At 41.1% G+C, this 20849-nt stretch overlaps 1 pseudogene; it reads right to left on the minus strand.

Moving 5' to 3' along the window:
• Window positions 1-20849, minus strand: part of LOC100340941 (polypeptide N-acetylgalactosaminyltransferase 11-like) — a 141924-nt pseudogene that overhangs the window by 26725 nt on the left and 94350 nt on the right.

Consider the following 20849-nt stretch of genomic DNA (forward strand, 5'->3'; position numbering starts at 1 on the left):
CCGGATAAGGCCAGGCTCCAGAATCATGGGAGGCAATCAAACAATAATGGTTGTTCAAAGCCACCAGATTTGGGGGATGATTATGTAGTATCTGATAATTGGAACAACAGATCGGGAAGAAAGCACAGGATATTAAATTCTGAGTGGGAGAAGTTTTCTGTGCATAGCACAAAATGTTTAAGCCATGGCAATAAACATATTAATAAAAATGATAGATATTTCTGTGATAAAAATATGCAATCTGGCAACAATGTTTGCCATACACACAACATAATTTTTTCTATATCATGGACACTTATAAATCAAAAGAAGAACCATCAACACTGTTGAAAATGGGCATAGATGAAAATTATGAGATGGTCAGCACAGCTATTATGCATATGCAAAGATAATCATCCTCACTTATAATAAGGAGCTACAAATCAGTGCTGCAATGCCCATACAATTGTTGAAGAAAACACAGTTACCTGAGTTTTCAGTGTCATCTGAGTGGTCGTGAAACAAGTCGTCCAGTGTGTTCTTGCTGAGTGTGTAAATTGACTCAGCCTCCTTGGAGGGCAATTAATCTGAACTGTCAAGATTTAAAATGCAGAGACATTCTGTATTAGGATGATAATTGTGACTTCACTGGATAAAGCTTTATTTCTAAATCAGATTGTAATACGACAAGAATCAGGACTGCACTGGAGATTTCGTGGGGCTGACGCTCAGGTCTCTAGGCTCTTTCTGCGTAGGTTCTTTGCCTGCCATAGGATTCAGCCTTCCCTGGGTTGTCCACATCTGGCTGTGAGAAGACAGAAGAGACAGAGTGCTTATGAGAAGCTGGTGGTTAGGAGTATGGAGGGTTCACTGCAAATGATCAGTTAAGTAAATTTGGCAACTGGATTTTAGAGCTTCAACATGCTGCAAGTCTGTGTTTGCGTCAGCCATCTCTGTCAGAGCCGTTCTCTGGATTTCTTTTGCATTATCTGGGAAACTTTTAAAAAGATGTCCTTAGTCTCATAAACCTTCTGTTTCAACCATGTCGGCAATTTGGAGACTTTGCATGTTTAAGTATAGAGGCACAGTAAGATATTACTATCATTTGTATTCAAATAAATAAGAAGCGAAAGTCACAAATAATTTAAGAATCTGTATTAATATGTCAGGCCGGCATCTTTCATGGAACAGAAACCTGTTTCTGGATCTTCATGTTTCTCTAATATTCATGGAAAAGGTACATTGAGATTTCATTTATTTTCATAGTTGATTTTTTAAAGTCATTGTTATTAAACATGTTTTGATATCTGTCTCTTGAGAATGTTCTTAATAAGAGACATAATGGGCATATATTGAGTATTCGCCTACCTTTATTTGACTCACAAGCTAATGCTGGAAAATGACAGGTTTAAAAATTGCATCTTCCCAACTGCATTACAGAAGGCCATCAGGAAAAGCAGATCTGAAGCATCCTTAGCAAAACATAATGAAGTGCGCAGTGTAAGATATTTCCTGACGCTCTCTCCAGTAATACCTGTGCTATAAAAATAGATTTTTTAAAACCCAATTCCACATGGCCACACACATTCATATGCTTTTGACTCTGAATATAAATGTTATTTATCATATTTTGCACCAGAATATTAGAACTCCTACTCAGTTCAACTATTTCCTCTGTGAAATTACTGCTGTTCCTTCATACAGATTATTTTTGGAAATTAAATAAGTTAATTAAATTCAAGCTGTATAATGTACTATTTTTATCCTGCTCAAGTAGCACCACATATACTTTGACTGTATCTTAGCCATCCCTGTGGGTCCAGTCTAACTGTGTAGAGAACTGGATTATTCTCTTTCCCCTCCTTGTCTGTCATGGCCATCCCAGGTTGCCCTACTGTTCATGTCATTGGCTTACGGTAAATGTTTGCAGCTTGATAAGTCTTCTGTTATCCTGGAAGTATTCACGAGCCAAACCAACTGCACATGTCATGTAAAATCAGAACACAGTCCTACCCAAATTCAGACAATGTTAACAACTGTACAATCTGCTTCCTTGGGACACAGGTCTCTTAAATTCTCAGGTACCAGAGGAAGAGACAGGGTTGAGGAAATAGAAAAATTTAGGTAAGAATATATAAATAGAAGAGACTTTCACTATAGTCAGAACAAGGTGTAATCTTCCATGTTTGTCCTTAATATTAGCAACTAGGAAGCCTCAGGGTAATGGTTGAGTAATATTAATTAATCAATTAACATAGGTTGACTATGTAACTTATTGCTAAAGAATCTTTTATGCCCAGATTATAAGCATGGATTAGAACTTCCTGTAGCAGAAGAGCCCCAGATGAACCAGCAGTCTACTAAGCGGATGGTGAACTAGTCAATAGCAAGTATGTCTGAACAGGTTTGGTAGAATCTACTTAAGCTCAAAGCCAAGGTCATGGGAAAAATTTTGGAGAAAAATGGGGAGAAGAAACAGAAACAGTGCTAGCCATTTTTAAGTAAAGGGCATTCTTAAGCTAGAAAAATAAGTGACTGGAGTTCAGTCTCTGGGATATCTTCGGAAAATGGAACAAAACCGGGCTTGGAAATACCCTAGCTAGGAGTGGAAAGCACTAAGGCAGCCACCCTTGAGAGCCGCTGAGGGCACCGCTGGACCTGGGCTTCTGTGGGCAGGCAGAAGTCTGGGCAGGGCCGTGGGTGAGGCCATCACACATCAGCTGCTGAGTTCTGTCTCTAGGATCATGATCTCAGATCAAGTACCCGTGAAGACTAGTACTTGGTTAGAGGAAAGCAAGATACTTTAGGTGACGTGATCTTCTCTAATTCTTGTTGACCGATCAGCACGCTGCGCAGAGAAAAGTTTGTGCTTGTTACATAATCTTATGCCAGAAATTGGCCCCAGTTTCAGGAGAGATTAAAATGGTCTGGTAAACACTGAAAAGCACGTTAAAGAAGCTTTAAATTCAGATCTTACAGTGTTGTAACTGCTGTGGAATGGCTGGGGATTGGATTGCAAAGAAATGTGACAACTGTTTTAAAACTCCCACACTGGGAGGGGAATATGTGGGAGGCCCTTTGGGAAGCTTTCCTCTCAAATTTCCAAACTGATAATTTGCTTAATTCTGAAATAACTCTTAAGCTTCACTAAGAATTTGGACGTTGTTTTTACTGTAGAAAAAGATGTTGATTACAATTCCTTGATATTGAATATTACCACTAATTTTTGAGGATCTTTTTTTCTCTTTTAATTTTAAAATGTTTACTTATTTACTTGAAAAGTCGAGGGAGAGAAAATCTCATCTTCTGTCCACTGGTCCACTTCCAAGCGGCCACAGCAGCCTGGGCTGGGCTACAGCCCAGGTCTCCCAGTAAAAGACAGGGGTCCAACTGCTTGAACATCACCTGCTCCCTCCCAAGGGTGCATTTTGTCGGAAGCTGAGATTGGAAGTAAAACCAGGACTCAAGCCCCGAGACTCTGATATGGAATAAGGGTTCCCAAGTGGTGACTTAAATGCTGCACCAAATGTCTGCCTCCTCACGTAATTTTATTTTATTTTAACATTTATTTTCATTTTATTTGAAAGGGAGGGAGGGATGGAGAGAGAGAGAAGTATTGATTTGTTTCCATTGACTGGTTTACTTCCTCAAAGGCCCACAATAGCTAGGGCTGGGTCAGGCCAAAGTCAGAGACTGTGAACCAAATCAAGGTCTCTCACATGGATGGCAGGAGCCCAGGACTCAAATTAGGCGTTTCAGCATGGGATATGAAGATCCCAAAGATTGTCTTGACTTCTGCACTAAATGCCTGCTCAGCTTCTTGTAATTTTAAGTGAAAATATTCCAGCGAGTATCATATGTGAGATTATGAATTGTGTCCTTTTTATTTTTACTGGTTTTCCTTTTCAGACGGTAACTTGGGACTTTAAAGGGCATAACCCAGATTTGACTAGAAGGAGCTGGAATTAGGAGCTAGGTAGGACCAGCAGTGAAAATACAGGCTAAACACAGATCTCCCTGCTGCAGCTAAGAATTCAGACACGAGAGTAGAACTTGAAATCAAAGAACACGAGGGTGCTACTAGGAATACATAGCCATGTAGAGAAGTCAGCACCCAGACTCTGCAAAGATGGAGGCTCACACTGTTGGTTGTAGGTGGGATCTAGCCTTGAAGCTAGGATTCTGTTTGCCTCTTGGTCCAGGCATGGAGTGGGGAAGAAATGGTGACAGCCACCCACAGCTCCAGTTCTGTACAAAGTTATTCTTTGGATCCAGGTTCAGGAAAGCAGGGTGGGAAACCACTCCCAAAGCTGGATTTGAGCTGTGTGGTTTGGGGTACTCCTGGTGACCCAGACTGGAGGACTCAGAGGGAGCAGGAAGAGCAGCAAGATGAGTTGATGTGAATTGCCTTGACTCTGGGTTTCTAGAGCCGAGGGTGGATTTGAAGTCTGCCTTTGTGGCTGAAATGATCCAGCTGACTATAAGAGAAGTACTGCCCGGGGCAGGTGTGCTGGCATTGTGCTTTCACAGTAGTTCTTTAAACAGCTTTTCCTTAAGGCTGTCTCATGGATCACTGTTCCTGTGAGCAAGACACTCAGCGATGAGCCATCCTCTTACACTCAGACCCAGAGACTCTTCATCTCTTTCTTGAAGAATCACATTGCATGTTAACAGCTTAAAGCTCTGAGAATTCCTCCATTAAAGAAAAAATTCTTTCAACTGACTTTTGGGATATTCCGTCTCATGGAAACAAACTTCTGTGTCATGCACATTGAGAATGTCTGGGTTAGAAAACTCTCTTAGGGGCCAGTGCTGTGGTGTGGCAGGTAAAGCTGCTGCCTGCAGTGCAGGCATCCCATATGGGCACGGGTTCAAGTCCTGGCTCATCCACTTCCTCTCTACTATGGCATTCACTAGAAGATTGTCCCCTGCACCCATGGGGGAGAACAAGGAGAAGCTCCTGGCTCCTGGCTTTGGATCGACACAGCTCTGGACATTGAGGGCATCTGAGGAGTGAACCAGTGGATGGAAGAGCTTTCTCTCTCTCTCTCTCTCTCTCTCTCTCTCTCTCTCTCTGCCTCTCTGTAACTCTGCTTTTCAAATAAATAAATAAATCTTTTTTAAAAAGAAAACTCTCTTTAGGGGCCAGTGCTGTGGCATAGTAGGCTGGGCCTCCACCTTCAGTGCCAGCATCCTGTATGGGTGCTGGTTCATATTCCGGCTGCTCCTCTTCTGATCCAGCTCTCTGCCTATAGCCTGGGAAAGCAGTGGAAGAGAGCCCAAGTGCTTGGACCCCTGCACCTGCATGGGAATACCTGGAGCAAGCTCCTGGAACCAGAGGATGGAAGGTGTCTCTCTCTTTCTCTCTCTCCTTCTCAAATAAATAAAATCTTATAAAAAAGAAAACTCTCTTTGTGCTAGTGGTCGTTGAAGGTTGAAGCAGCTTTGTAAGGACTTAAAGAATGAATGCTAGAAACCTCGCAGGTGCGTTTTGAATAAATAAAGATTTGGCAAGAGTCTATTATGAGAAGAAGACAGAATCCCCTTGAGAAAGGCTTTTGAATTTGTCATGAAGGAAATGGTGGTGAAGAGGTAAAGAGATTAGGTCATCCTTGCTTTAATCTTTTGTTAGCGGAAATCAGGAAACAGAAGAGATCAGCTTCATTGCACAGATGTGGCTCTACTGGGAGGTGACCCGGAGTGGAAGCAGGCAGGTGTTTCAGGTTCCTCCGCACCTGCATTTCCTCTCTGTCCCGTCTAAGAAACAGTCATAGATACACTGGGCTGGGGCAGGCATCTGGCACAGTGGTTAAGACGTACTTGGATTGTCTGCATCCCATGTCAGCATGCCTGGGTGTGCATTCTGACTCCAGCATCCTGCTGTGCAGACCCTGTGTGGCAGCAGGAGATGGTTCAAGCTGTTGAGTTCCTGCCACCCACAAGGGAGACTGAGATGAAGTTCCTGGCCTCTGGCTTCTAACTTCAGCCTGGCTCAGTCCCAATATTGCAAGCATGTGGACAGTGAATCAGTGAATGGAAGATCTCTGTCTCTCTGCCTGTTAAATGAAAAAAGTAATTAAACTTAAAAAGATGGCTTAGGCTGAACTGAAGAAAATAATAATTAAAATTGGACTTGTATTGGGGGTATATATTGATCTAGCTGGAAACCCAAATCAGAGAGCACTTTCCATTAGTGGTATTTACAATACAATTAAGTCATTAAATAGAATTTCATATGTTCAAGTAATACATTTCTAGCAATAACCTAATGTTAAATTTATAGGCTGTTCTTATTACAGTATTTTTAATGTTGATCTTTTCTTGGAAATACAGAACTAAAAGGATTGTTTCTGCATCATGGGATCATTGTACTCTGTGAGACATAGCTATTTTTGTTTTGACTGAATTTACTTGTTTCTTTCATGTAAGCTGAATTATTTTGAAAATTCATTTTGTTTCAATTTGTCTAACTTACATCAAGAAATATGAAAATATCCATCTCGAAAATTTGATATTGTATCAAGAAGCTGCTATGGGAGGAGGTATTATGAATTTGTGCATATATCTACATATCAGTTAAATATTTATATTTGCAGCAATATCTCTACTTCTCTATATTTCATTTATTTTGAGTAGAAGAAAGGTGTTTGGATTCAATAAAGATGATTTTGCTCTATTTATATTAATAATCTTATGTATTATGTATATGTACACATACATGTGCACACACACAGATTTTAAAAAGTTCATGGAAAATGGAATTAAAAGGTAACATTTACTTTGGTACAAAGCAAATTTGAAACCCATGCATATGGATGTCATCAAAAAGTCCATGAAAATGTACATTGTGTAAAATTTACATATGAATTTCAAAATATTTTCTGCTACAATAAGATTTTTTATAATCTTTTCATTCAATTTTGCATGAAATTTTGAAGAACTGTGTGTGTGTGTTTGTGTGTGTGTGTGAGAGAGAGAGAGAGAGATAAGTGCATATATACTTAAACCTTGTCAAGTAGTTTACAGATTGGACAGTGTTAGCAGCATCTCACTCACCTCATTGGGTGAATTTTTATTTTAAAATAAAAGCCATGGGCTGAGGTGCATATTTAAGAAGAAATTATCCATTAAATACATCCCGTGAGAACCAACTCTTTATTGTTTCAGAATTCTCCGTGAGAGCAAACAGTTGACTTTTGTGTCCATATTTGCCATCCTTACTTTAAACACACTTCCAAAATTTGTAGACAAATATCTCTAATATCTGAAAACTAAACGCTCCCAAGCTTTGTGCATCCATAATGTCTTTTTCTGTTCTTCATTCTTTATGTCCTGTTATTTTGCAGGGCAAAGAGACAAACTATACCACTGTACTATCAGAGAATAAAATAAAGGGATTCTGGAAGCCTAAGATATCTTTAAGAAATTTAAAGCTCTCAGCAACTGTTAATTAACTGTGCCTCCTACCAGTATTATGAGTACTCATAGTAAATATTTCATAATGCACATTTTATGGGGAATAAAGTTGAATAAACAATTGAAAGAAAATAGACCAAGCCCATAACTTGTCTCGTTGTAAATATTTTCATATATACATGGAGTACATGTGCTCATTTAACACAGTGAATTCTAGGCCTGTGGTCCTGTTTGTATAAACTAGATGCATCTATATTAGCGTATGTTCAACAATTTAAATTTTATTAAAATCAGTGGCATTTTTATTATGATAAAATAATCTACTAGATAGTGTGGTTTACAGTCTGAGAACAGAGAGAGATGCTTGTGGACAAGGTGGAGAAAGGAGAATTAAACACAGGCAGAAGATGATTTGCAGTGGGTGGGTAAATATGTTTACCAGGTTGTCAGTCAATTTGAAATCTGTTTCTGAGGAGGCTGGGGAAGGTAAGATGTTAGATGTGGGTCATGAGAAGCAGTCTGGGGAAGGCGTGAGTAACAGAGGATGCAGACGAGTTGGTTCTTTTAAAAATTTTTGAAAATTTATATACGGGGAATAATTTTTTATTATTTTTTATTTATTTTTATTTTTTTATTTTTTGACAGGCAGAGTGGACAGTGAGAGAGAGAGACAGAGAGAAAGGTCTTCCTTTGCCGTTGGTTCACCCTCCATTGGCCGCCGTGGCCAGCGCGCTGCGGCCGGCGCACTGCGCTGATCTGATGGCAAGAGCAAGGTACTTCTTCTGGTCTCCCATGGGGTGCAGGGCCCAAGTACTTGGGCCATCTTCTACTGCACTCCCTGGCCAGAGCAGAGAGCTGGCCTGGAAGAGGGGCAACTGGGACAGAATCTGGTGCCCCGACTGGGACTAGAACCCGGTGTGCCAGCACCGCAAGGTGGAGGATTGGCCTAGTGAGCCGCGGCGCCGGCCATATAAGGGGAATAATTTTATGCATTTCATATATAGAGCTTAGAGCATAATGATATTTTCCACCCTACCCTCTCCCTCACACTCCCTCCTCCTTATTTTTCTTTTAATTTTTACAATGACATACTTTCAATTTACTTTATAATTATAAACTTAACCCTGCACTAAACAAAAAACTCAACAAGTCATTAGTAGAAACAACACTGTTCCTCAAGAGTATAGACAGGGGCTGTAAATAATAATGAAATCTGAAAATGTCAATTTCGCTCGTATACATTACATTTTTTGTACTCTGTATATTAGTTACCAAAAGTCAGGGAAAACATTTGTTTTTTTGTTCTAAAGAGCAAGAGTTAGGAGAGCAAGAGGCAGCTGATGGTGGCAGAGGAGGAAGGGGGAAGTTATCACAGAGCACAGTCATTCTGTTGAAATTCCTGGTGAGAGTGTTTTGGAAATTCTGATTTGCATTATGTTATATAATTTTCTCATCATCCCCACTTCAAGAACAGGACAGACATAGTAAAGACAGATCTGCCTTTTGTTGTTGGGTGGGTAGGTATTTGATTTCTTTCTTTTTTTTAATGATACCATCTGTGCTGAGCTTTTTTATGAATGAGTTCAATCATGAGCATTTCACGAATTTTTCAGGTCAAAAAGTCCAAGAAACTTGTTTATGAAATTTTCAGGTTGGGAAGCAGATTTCCCCCTGCCTACTAAAGCCTCCTCAAGTTGTAGGAAATTAGGCAACTTCTGAAATGTGAGAGCAAAAGGCACAGGTGAGAAGTTTAGAATTTTTTTGTGTGTTCCCCAAGGGAGGAGGCTGCAATTGTGGAAATGATAATTAAGCAAGCATTAGAGCACCTTGCAAAGGTCTCATTCTACAGGAAATCAAGCAACCTTGTGGAGAGTACAATATAGGCAGACTAGGAGAAAAATTGAGTTTTAGTTGGAATATCTTACTGCACTGTGATGGCAGAAGGGAGTCTCAGCTGGAAAAATATGCCAGGAACTTAGCATCTCTAGTGTCCATTGCCAGAAATGTAGTCATCTCAAAGACACAGAGCTTCCACTGTGTGTCAAAATACCTGATGCTCCAGTGATTCTTGTAGAACAACGTAGAGAGGTACTGAGACTTTGGTGAGGGTTAAAGGTGGAATTGAGAATGCAAAAGTGGGGATAAAGAAGTCTCGCCTCCTCTCTGTATTACTGTAGGAAGTCTGTTTTGGGCTTGGGTCGTCTCAGTGGCTGTTGATTGATAGGTCTAAGAGGTATGAAAGAGAGGAAGGAGAAGAAGGAGAGAATGAATGAGAGAGTGCACTCCTAGGTGACTGATGGTTTTCAGCATTGCAAGTGAAGATAGGAGCATCACCAGATAGAAAACATGGCTGATGAGAACAAGAGCTTTTTTTGAGGACTGATGACTTTGATAGGCGCTTTTGAGATTCTTGCTTGTATTCCAGGGGGAGATCTCAAGCAAGCAGAATTTGAAAGTCAGTGAAAAACATTGAAGATGGAAGTCTTATAAATGAGATACTTTTAGCTAGGGTTAAGATCAGTTCAACAAAGCAGATACTGAAGGCAGAGTAGGGGAGACCGACATGAGAAACCTGGGGAAAGATAGTAAGGAGTTGGGCAGAGAAGGAGCCACTGCTGAGACAGTGATCTGAGGATGAGGAGAGTATCGGGTGAGGTCAGTGGCCAACAAAGGACTGAATAGTGAGGAGTATGGGACAGTTCGCTGTGTCACACGCCCTGTTTAGTTACCGCATTCCACTCAAAGTTCGGAATCTTCTGGAAGTACCCTCTATTCAATCAAGCCTAATGTGACTACTCACACTCTAGTGACCTGTGAGTAACAACCGAGTTTTCTCTTCTCCCAACGTCACTCAGTTGTGAAACAGGAACAGGACAGCCAAACTAAAGGTGCCCATTTGGAAGGAAAAGGGCGAAAGACAAAGCATGGCCCTGTTCCTCATGATGAGGGAGTTCTTCCAGGCAGGTCTTATGAGGTCCTTCTTTCCTGGTTGAGGGAAGGAGCCTAATAGATGATGACAGTGGTTTAGCAAGAAATAACATAGTCATGATTCCCAGAGTATATGACTGCATGTTTAGACAGTTGGAAAGAATCTGCAGTCTTAGAATTGATATGTGAAATCATCAGAATTGCTAGAGGTTAGATCAATATACAAACAATTGTATATACCCAGAAGAAAACAATTATAATTGAGAGATGTTTATAAAAACATGACATTTGGACTGGTGTTGTGGCACAGCAGGGTGAGCCACCTGCGACTCTGGAATCCCAGATGGGCTCTTGTTGAGGTCCTGGCTGTTCCATTTGAATCAAACTCCCTGATAATGTAACTGGGGAAGCAGGGGAATATGGCCCCAGTGTTTGGGCCCCTGCACCCATGTGGGTGATCCAGAGGGAGTTCCTGGCTCCTGGCTTAGACCCAGCATTTGCAGCCATGTCTGAAGTGAACCAATAGATGGAAGATTCTCTCTCTCTCTTTCTCTCTCTCTCATATCTCTATCCCTATCTGTAAGTTTGCCTTTCAAATACCTTTTAAAAACATACTTTATAATACATAAATAATTTAAATACCTAGGAGAAATCTAATGAAAAATGAAACTTCATATATTCATGAGAAAAATAAAGGTTTAAGCAAATGGAGGGGAAGGTTGTACTTATAGCTTGGAAGACAATTCAAGTTATAAATACGTCAGTTCCATAAATTGATGCATAGATTCAATGCAATTATAGTGAAATCCCCACAAGGTTTGTGTGTATGGGCATGTGAAAATTGAAAAGCCGATTCTGTATTTTATGACAATTCAAACTGTAGGAACAGCGGAGTCATTATCTTCAACAGAAGTATTGAGCTGAAGTAGCCACACCAGTAGGCATCAAGTTATGAGACAGCTGTAGTAACAAGGGCAGTGCCTTATTCTAAGGGAGACATAAATGACTGGAGCAGAGAGTGAAGTCTACAAACACCCGGGTACATGGCTGGGTTTATGGCAGAGAGAGCACTGGCATGCCACAGAAAAATGGTGGGGGATCAAGTAAATATTCATATGAAAATATTTTATGCAGATACAAAAATCAATTCCAGACACGTTGTGGATCTAAATGTGAAAGATATAAAAAAACAAGAAGACAGAGTATCTCCTGACCTTGTCATTGGCAAAAATTTCTTTAAAAGAACATATATCCATTAAGAATGTATAAAATTGGTCTGCATTAAAATTTAAAACTTGTATTCAACAAAAGATACCACTAATGGAGTGAAAAGAAAAGCCACAGAGTAGGAAGGGATACATGGGACATAAAGGGATCTTCAAAAATTTCACAGAAATTATATATTTATGGAGAACCTACACATCAGTTTTAAAATATTTTACAGTAAAATAAACGGTATTTTAAAAATCCATTCAAAAGGCAGAGAGATAGATCTCCAATCTGCTGGTTCAGCCCCCAAATGCTCACAATGGCAGGGGCTGAGCTGGGCTGAAACCAGGGGTTCAGGGGCTCCATCGTGACCCCCAGATGGCTGGCAGGGATCCAAGTACTGAAAGCATCCCCTGGGGCCCTGGAGGTACATTGGCAGGAGCTATCATCGTAAGCGGAGCTGGGGCGTAAACCCGGGCACTCTGACACAGGAGGTGGCATCCCGAGCACATGCTAACTGCTATGCCACTTGTCCACCCCAACAATGAACTCTTCACTCCACTTTCCAAGAACTTTTTGAAGTACCCTTGTAGAACTGACAGAAGACTTGTCCAGAGTATATAAAATACTCCTAGAAATCATTAAGAAACAGGCAGTAAAACCAACACAGAAAGGAGTAAAGGTTTTCAGTGACTTACAGAAGTGAATATCCATGTGGCCCATCAATTATGAAGAGCTGTGCAACTCTATTTTTTTTTTTTTTTTTTGACAGAGTGGATAGTGACAGAGAGAGAAAGAGAGAAAGGTCTTCCTTTGCCGTTGGTTCACCCTCCAATGGCCACCGCGGCCGGCGCACCACACTGATCCGATGGCAGGAGCCAGGTGCTTCTCCTGGTCTCCCATGGGGTGCAGGGCCCAAGCACTTGGGCCATCCTCCACTGCACTCCCGGGCCACAGCAGAGAGCTGGCCTGGAAGAGGGGCAACCGGGACAGAATCTGGCGCCCCGACCAGGACTAGAACCTGGTGTGCCGGTGCCGCAAGGCGGAGGATTAGCCTAGTGAGCCGCGGCGCTGGCCCTGTGAAACTCTATTAACCATTAGGAAAATGAGGATTAAAATTGAACTCCAAGCCAGAATGGAAAAGAAACAGGTCAAGAGTTAGAAAGGATATGAAGAAATAGAACTTGCGTGTACTGTTTACACTGTTGGTATTTGTCGTTGTCACATTGGAATCTTGTTTTGGGTCCTCTGCCTCAGCTGATCATGGACATATTCCTTGACCCTGAGTTCTCTTTGTGTGTATCCAAGGGAGATGTGTGTCTTTACTAAGACGCAAATATTGCCATTTTTATGATAGACACTTGAAACTGAAAATGATCCAACGTTCCATAAACAGTAAAATGGATAAATCATTTCTGATCTGTTCATGCAATGAATACACAAGTATCCCACACAATCATATTCTGTCTCAGCAATGTAATATTGAAGGAAATAAGCCAGGTATGAAATACCATATTTTGTATGATTGCTTTTAATTAACTATAAAAACAGGCCAGATTAGTCCATGGGACTGGCCTCGGTGACTCTGGCCACTCTGGAGGGGAAGAGTTAGTAGGAAGGGTGTGGGAGGTGGAGGTGGGGCTGGAGGTATGGGTCCTGCTGTGTGGTTTTATTTCCTTTATCTCTGTTCCTTCACATGGGTGGTTTTGGTCTTTGAAAATCTATGGAGCTGGCCGGCGCCGCGGCTCACTAGGCTAATCCTCCGCCTAGCGGCGCCGGCACACCGGGTTCTAGTCCCGGTTGGGGCGCCAGATTTTGTCCCGGTTGCCCCTCTTCCAGGCCAGCTCTCTGCTGTGGCCCGGGAGTGCAGTGGAGGATGGCCCAGGTGCTTGGGCCCTGCACCCCATGGGAGACCAGGAAAAGCACCTGGCTCCTGGCTCCTGCCATCGGATCAGTGCGGTGCGCCGGCCGCAGCGCGCCGGCCGCGGCGGCCATTGGAGGGTGAACCAACGGCAAAAAGGAAGACCTTTCTCTCTGTCTCTCTCTCTCACTGTCCACTCTGCCTGTCAAAAAAAAAAAAAAAAAAAAAAAAAAGAAAGAAAATCTATGGAGCTCTGCTTTTAAGTGATTTGTATAATTTTCTTTGTGTATGTTTTACTTCAGCAGAATGCTACTGTGTGATTCCTGGCAAGATAAATGTAGCAAAATGGGGAAGTGCACATAGGGAGAGAAGTCCTGATTTTCTTTTTAAAAAGGCAGTGGGAAACATGAATTCACGTCCATGCATTCTTTGCATAATAAAAACAAACAAATTGGATAAGTGTGGTTTCATTTTTTTCCTCCAGATCTGGGGTGCTCAGTACCATTTATATGCAAGTAAACAGGTGGACTGGGAAGCAAGAGTGTAGGCATTCCATGGTGAGACTCAAAATGCACTTTTCTGGGATTTTTAGGCTACAGTTTTGACAAATGCATTTCCCTAAAGGATTTAATGGAGCTCTTGGTAATGGGCTGGTTAGAGACAGAAGATTAAAATGTGAATTAAGTTTCTGTGGGCAGTGAATATTGCTGGAGAATTTTGCCTCATGTATCTTGTCCTGTGTAGACACAGTTACATCTTCAGAAGCCGCAGAGTTTACACAACCCTGTAACTACTTACACTACTTAGAGTAATTTTGGAATTTTATTGGTGTATTATGGACAAATGCAGCATGGAACCTGTGGGAATCCCAGGTCTGCTCCCAGAAACTAACTCAGTATGCACAGATCCTGGGTGTTGCCAGCAGGGCCAGGGAGGTGGTTAGGGAAATGCATCTGGGGGTTCCTAAGTACTCTAGAACTCACATTACATCAGGAGGGTTGCTCCTCCCAGTCTACCATGTGTCTCCTTGAGACAATCTGTTTTCAGAGATAAAGGAACCTCGATGCATCAGGCTCCTTCCTCAGATCAGACGAACGTGTGCTTCGCAAGTAATGAAAAGCATTGCACAGCTTGTCTCTTTAATAAAAGTCTAGAAGTGCTGAAACGTTGCGTGGAAGAGCTGTTGCTTGATCGCTGCATTAGGCACTGTAACTCTCTTAAAAACACTCAGCAGAAACTCGACATAAGTTGCTCTCTAGAGATGCAAATTGCTCGGGGTGTTCAGTTGCCAGTTGGATTGGAAGCTGTTTGTTGCTAGAAGAGCGCATAAAGACTCCAAATGAACGTGATCACCTCTGCTTCCACGGAGCCTTGTGGAGGATGCTGTGACTCCTCCGGATAGCACGAGGGCTGAGAATGCAGCGTGCATCAAACACGCATCGAGCTCTCAATCGTGTCTGCTTGCCTGCAGCCTTCTCAGCCTTCCTGCCGTGGGGGGATATGGGGAAGCTGCTGGGGGCTAGCCGTCTTGACCTCTGACATCCAGGAATTGGGGAGATGCTGTTGCTGTTTCATTACACCTCTCACTGAAGAGAGGAAACAAAACAGTCTCAAGAGAAAACCCTATAGCATTAGAGTCCCGTGTGTGATTGATGGTTAGTGGTAAGACCTAACATTGTTGAACACAGACTATGTGCGTCAGCAGCTAAGTGCTTTAACTCCTGTAATTCTCTAGATTCTAAGAGTTATTAGCATCCCAGTCTCACAGGGGAGAGGACTGAAACAGAGCAGGCAGTGGGGTCCAGCCAGCAAGCACACAGCTGGGACTTCTGTACACACGTGGTGCACACTCACATGTGAAGTCTTTGCCTTGCGTTCAGGTCCCAGATTCCTGGATGCTGAGACTTGTCCCAAGCAAGGGTGCAACTCACCGCCACATTTGAATGCTTGTGGTGTAAGTCTGGTTTAATGACACAGAGAACAAGGAAGGTCTGGTTCAATACGTGGATTATCTGGGGAAGAGGACCGGATTGCTCAGCTGATGCCTTTCTTTACACATATACACCCTGAATCATAGGCCTGCACAAACCTGTAAGCTCTTACTTGGGAAGTTACTCCCTTTTGGGTAAGCATTGCTATTTAATCGCTTTGCTTATGTTATTTCTTAGCGCTCTAGCACATTGCCAAAAAAAAAAAGAGTTGGGTATCACCCACTGAACCTAAGTAATTCACTTTTCATTTACCATCCTCCTTTGAGACATTGTCTTTCTCTGTAGTTGCAGAAAGAAACTGGTGCGATTTTTGGTAGCTGTGCTACTAGGAAATCATTGCTTTGTGAGTTGTGCCTCCTGCTGAATGGTTTTTGATGTACCTGCTCCTTAGTTCGCTCCTGCACCCCACAGCCTCATTAGTTCCTGATGGTCTGCTCTCTTGAACATGGTTACCCTCAGCTCCCTGTAGGGATTCAAATCATTTATCCCTGGAAGACACACTCTCCTGCAGTGTTGTGACTTTTGGTACCTCTGTGGCCACAGGAGTGGCATATGCCAAGGATTAACATGACAAACCAACCCGAATCTCAGGTGGCCTTCCCTCTCCCTCCCTCCCTCTCTGTAATTACCATAGGTATTCCTGTGGTCATTTTGTCATTTAATATTACTGGAGCACCTGCAGTGATAGCAAGCCCTGCTGATTTCTTGCCTCAGTACCCACTTACAGCCCCCTTGTACCTCCTTGGAGGCAGAACCTGGGTAGGTTGCATGTTTCACAGGAAGCTGCCGCATTTGCTCCCCATGATGGTGGGTACTTTGGGCTCAAAACCATCCTATGGGCCCCCAGTTCCCTTGTTAGTATTATTTTAGGCATTGGCCAATGAAGCAGGAGAAATGGCAGAGAGAGCCTCCTGGGGTGTTTTTGGGGAAGATGTTTTCACGAATAAGAAGCGATTGCTCTTCTTTGGGACGTCTTTGGTTCTGGATATTTGAGCTACAGTTATTGTGGGTGTGTGTGGCTTACGAGTGGGATCAGCCTGAGGAGGAAGCAGGGTGGCAAGCTGATGAGAACCCTGCTCTCGATGATGTATGCAGCCACTGAATTAGCAAGCCGTCGTCAGCATGCAGCTGGGTTCTCTAATCCACGTTGAGTTGTGTTCTTCCCCTTGCTGGGAAGCCTGGTTCCAGTGCCCCTTACAGTACATCAGCTGGCACAATCACACTCTGTTTCGCAGCTCTACTTTGTCCTCTGTAGTCCCTATGTGCTTTTTTTGAGTATTATATAAAAGGAGTAAAAATAAATGTTTTTGAGGCTTTATTAAATTAAGCATTGTGCTAAGTGCTCTGTGTGTGACAATAATGTAATAGGTTTGCAAAACCCCAGAACTGTGCCTGGCATCTGGTCTACAGAGAAAAGTCTATAGGAAAGACAGAATGATTATGTGACATGTTCTTGATTTCTGAGAGTAGCGTAGGTGGAAGAGAGCTGTTTTGGAGTCCCTATATGTGAGAGTGAGTGATGTGATAATAAGGCAATAAAGTTTAGATTAAATCTTCAATCAAATCATATTTTTTCAAAACTCCCATTAAAACACGTATGTTTTAGTGCAAAAACTATTGATGCTTACAACAATGGTTGTAAGAATTCTGGAATTCTGGATGCTTAATTGACTAGTTGATCAACTTATGTTCAATCCTGTTTTAGTATTGGTTGCTTTTAAGCAAGTAATCTTATAAGAAATTTCAACCCACTTAGCGTTTGTAACAATGATCAGTTATGTAGCAGATTAGAACACCAATGCCTACACTCCCTGTTATTGTGGATGAATGAGAAGTATTTCATTATATTTAGAAATTAAATGGTCTTTATATCTACTGATTTAGAAAACAGGGAAATCTGATAGAACATTTTCCCAGTTTTTTTAAGGAAATATTTCTCTTTTGAATCTATCTATTGATTTGGTTGTAAATATTCTTCCATATCAGAGAAAAACAGGTCCTCAGACATGTATTTCTGGTGACATTTTCTCTGTGGAAAGTAGAGTTGTGGAGAGAAAATACCTGGAAAAAATCTATCTGTGTCAGATAACAGCACAGTGGTTTAAGAGAACATGCCCTAGCAAATCACAGACTGAAAGACCAGAAAAAGGAACAAGAAGGAGATAATGACATGCCACAGAACAGGGGAGACCAGCACCAAGGCTGGGCAAGTACAGACGTAAAGCCTCAGATAGACACAAGGTCAAAAACAGAATTGTCACTTAGGACCTCAATTTCAGGAAACAAATCACATGTGGCCTAGATGTTGTCATGGAAGGTTATTTCTTGCCCTCTCACCAGATTTTTTTATTGTATTTTTTGATTTATTGTCTTAGATGTACAAAGCAACAATAGGAAACCAGGCAAAATTACTGGCTGTGCATTTAAATATGAGTCTGACTCTGGTGTTCTAAACGTGGTTAACTGGAAAGCAAAGTCTTGTAAAAGCATCGATGCTCTACCACCAACCAGATGTTAACATTTATACAGAACTTAGAAAATCAAACGCACAAATAGGAAAATGAGCACAATGTCTATTTCCCCCTCATTTCTTTCTTATATCTTTTTTAAGCAAATACTAAATTATATTCAAATCTTTATGATTCCAAGATTCTTAATGTGAGCCCTTCATATTGCCAAGGTACATGATCAGATTAATGCTTGTTTATAAAATGCTTTGTAATTTTGGAAAACTCTTTTGCAATTCACTAAGTTTAAATGGCATTACATTCACATTTTAAGCATTTTTTGAGTATAGCATCCTATTGATGAACTGAATTTTAATTCATTCTGAAATATTTGAGAAGTGCCTTTTTCATGTAATCAACAGAGACACTGCCCTATTTTGTAGTTTACAATAAGGAGAGATTGTTTTTTCTTTTTTCTTCCTTTTTATTTTTTTTCTCACTAAAAGGCCCATATCCCTTTTCCCTACTAGATTTATTGAGGTATAATTGACAAACATGAATTGTATGTATTTAAAGTATACAATATGTTTTGGAATACGCATAGATTATGTAATGTTGACCATAATCAAATTAGCACATTCTTCAACACAGTTACTCTGTGGGTGTGGGTGTGTGTGTGGGTGTGGGTGTGGGTGGTGTGTATGTTTGTGAGAGAGGGAGACAAGGAGAGAGAGGACAGACTTAAGATCAACTCTGAGCAAATTTCAAGTATTTTTAACTGTTGTGACCATGCTGTACATTAAGCCCCCAGAACTATTCTTTTAACTGAAAGTTTATGTTCTTTGATTTATCTCTTTCCCTACAAACACCTGCTTTTGTTCACTACCACCCTACTCTCTTCTTATGGAACCTGGAGTGTTTTAGGTTCTACAGTTAAGTGAAATCATACAATATTTATCTTTGTGTGTCTGGCTTACTTCAATTAGCATAATGTCATCTGGTTTATTCATGTTGGTACAAATGGCAGGGTTTCCTTATTTTTCAAAACATGCATGCATACACGTGTTTGCTTTTGCTATCCTCCCATCAGTAGATACTGAAGTTTTTCATATGTCTTATATTGTGAATGATGCTGCGAGCAGCTTGGAGGTGCAGTTATTTCTTTGAGATACTGATTAAATTTTCTTTGGTTTTATGTTCCCAAATGAATTATAGGGCAGTTTTGTTTAATTTTTTGAGTATCCTTCATACCACTTTCCATAACAGCTGTAAGGGAGTTCCATTATCTTCATATCTTTGCCAAAAATTGGGATATTCTATACTTTTACAATATCCATCCTAACAGGTGTAAAGGGATATTTCATTGTACCTTTGATTTGCATTTCTCTGATGATTAGTGTTGTCCAGGACATTTACACATACTGTTTCGTTATTTTTATGTTTTCCTTGGAAAATGTCTATTCAGTTCTGTCTTTGTCCATTTGTGCTGCCACAGCAAAATAGCAGATATGGGGTAATTTATAAGGAACAGAAATGTATTTGCACAGATATGAAAGCTCAGAAAGTCACAGTTGAGATGCCAGCACGCAGTGCCAGTTGAGAGACTTCTTGCTTCACCTTCACTTTGTGGAGGGGACAGAAAGGCAAAGGAAAAGTATGGCTGCTGTGACCTCATATGGTGCAAGAAGAGAAAGTGAGAAAGGGCCAAATGGTGTGTGCACATTTTCATGATGGCTTTAATCCCGTTCAGTAGGGATCCTCCCACGATGAGTTACCTCCTAAAGGCCTCACCTCTTGATACCACCACATTGGCAAGTACATTTCAACAAATGCATTTTTAAAAAATTTATTTATTTGAAAGGCAGAGTTACAGAGAGGCAGAGAGGCAGAGAGAGAGACAAGGAGAGAGAGAAAGAGAGAGAGAGAGAGAGAGAGAGGTCTTCTATCAGCTGGTTCACTCTTCAAATGGCTGCAACGGCCAGAGCTGTGCTGATCTGAAGCCAGGAACCAGGAGCTTCCTCGGGGTCTCCCACATGGGTGCAGGGGCCCAGGGACTTGGGCCATCCTCCACTGCTTTCCCAGGCCACAGCAGAGAGCTGGATCGGAAGTGGAGCAGCCCAAGGGACTTGAACTGATGCCTATATGGGATGCTGGCACGGCAGGCTGTGGCTTCACGTGTTACAACACAGCTGGTTCCAACAAATGCATTTTGAGGGACATCCAAGTCACAGTAAGGTCCTTGGCCCATTTTTAAATTTGGGTTATTATTATTATGTTTTATTTTCTATCAAGTTCTTCAAGTTGAAACAAATAGATGTTAAGTAACAACTTGAAAGATTAAGGTATACAACAATAGTGAATATAAATATATAATCAAATGGAGAATACTCTAAAATGATGGTTTATGGATAACTTTTAACTCACAAATAAAAGTTTACAGACAGTGGTTTTCAGAATAATCATCTGTTAATGGATATACAATATAAAAAGATAAGAAGTATGACATCAATGGTGTATAATATAAGGGGGAGGTTCGAGTGTAGAATGTTTGCATTCTTTTTTTTCAGATTTTATTTTTTAATTTACAAAAATGTTTAATGTTAATTAGTTTTCTCTTTATTTCTTTTTTTTAACTTTTATTTACTGAATATAAATTTCCAAAGTACAGCTTATGAATTACAATGGCTTTCCCCCAACCCCCATAACTACCCTTCCACCCACAACCCTCCCTTCTCCGGCTCTTTCTCCCCTTCCATTCACATCAAGATTCATTTTCAATTCTCTTTATATACAGAAGACCAATTTAGTATATATTAAGTAAAGATTTCAACAGTTTGCACCCACATAGAAACACAAAGTAAAAAATACTGTTTGAATACTAGCTATAGCATTAAATCACAATGTACAGCACATTAACGACAGAGATCCTACATGAGGAGTAAGTGCACAATGACTTCTGTTGTTGACTTAACAAATTGACACTCTTGTTAATGGCATCAGTAATCACCCTAGGCTCTT

The sequence above is a fragment of the Oryctolagus cuniculus genome, chromosome 13, assembly GCF_964237555.1.
Source record: "Oryctolagus cuniculus chromosome 13, mOryCun1.1, whole genome shotgun sequence".
Taxonomy (NCBI): Eukaryota; Metazoa; Chordata; class Mammalia; order Lagomorpha; family Leporidae; genus Oryctolagus; species Oryctolagus cuniculus.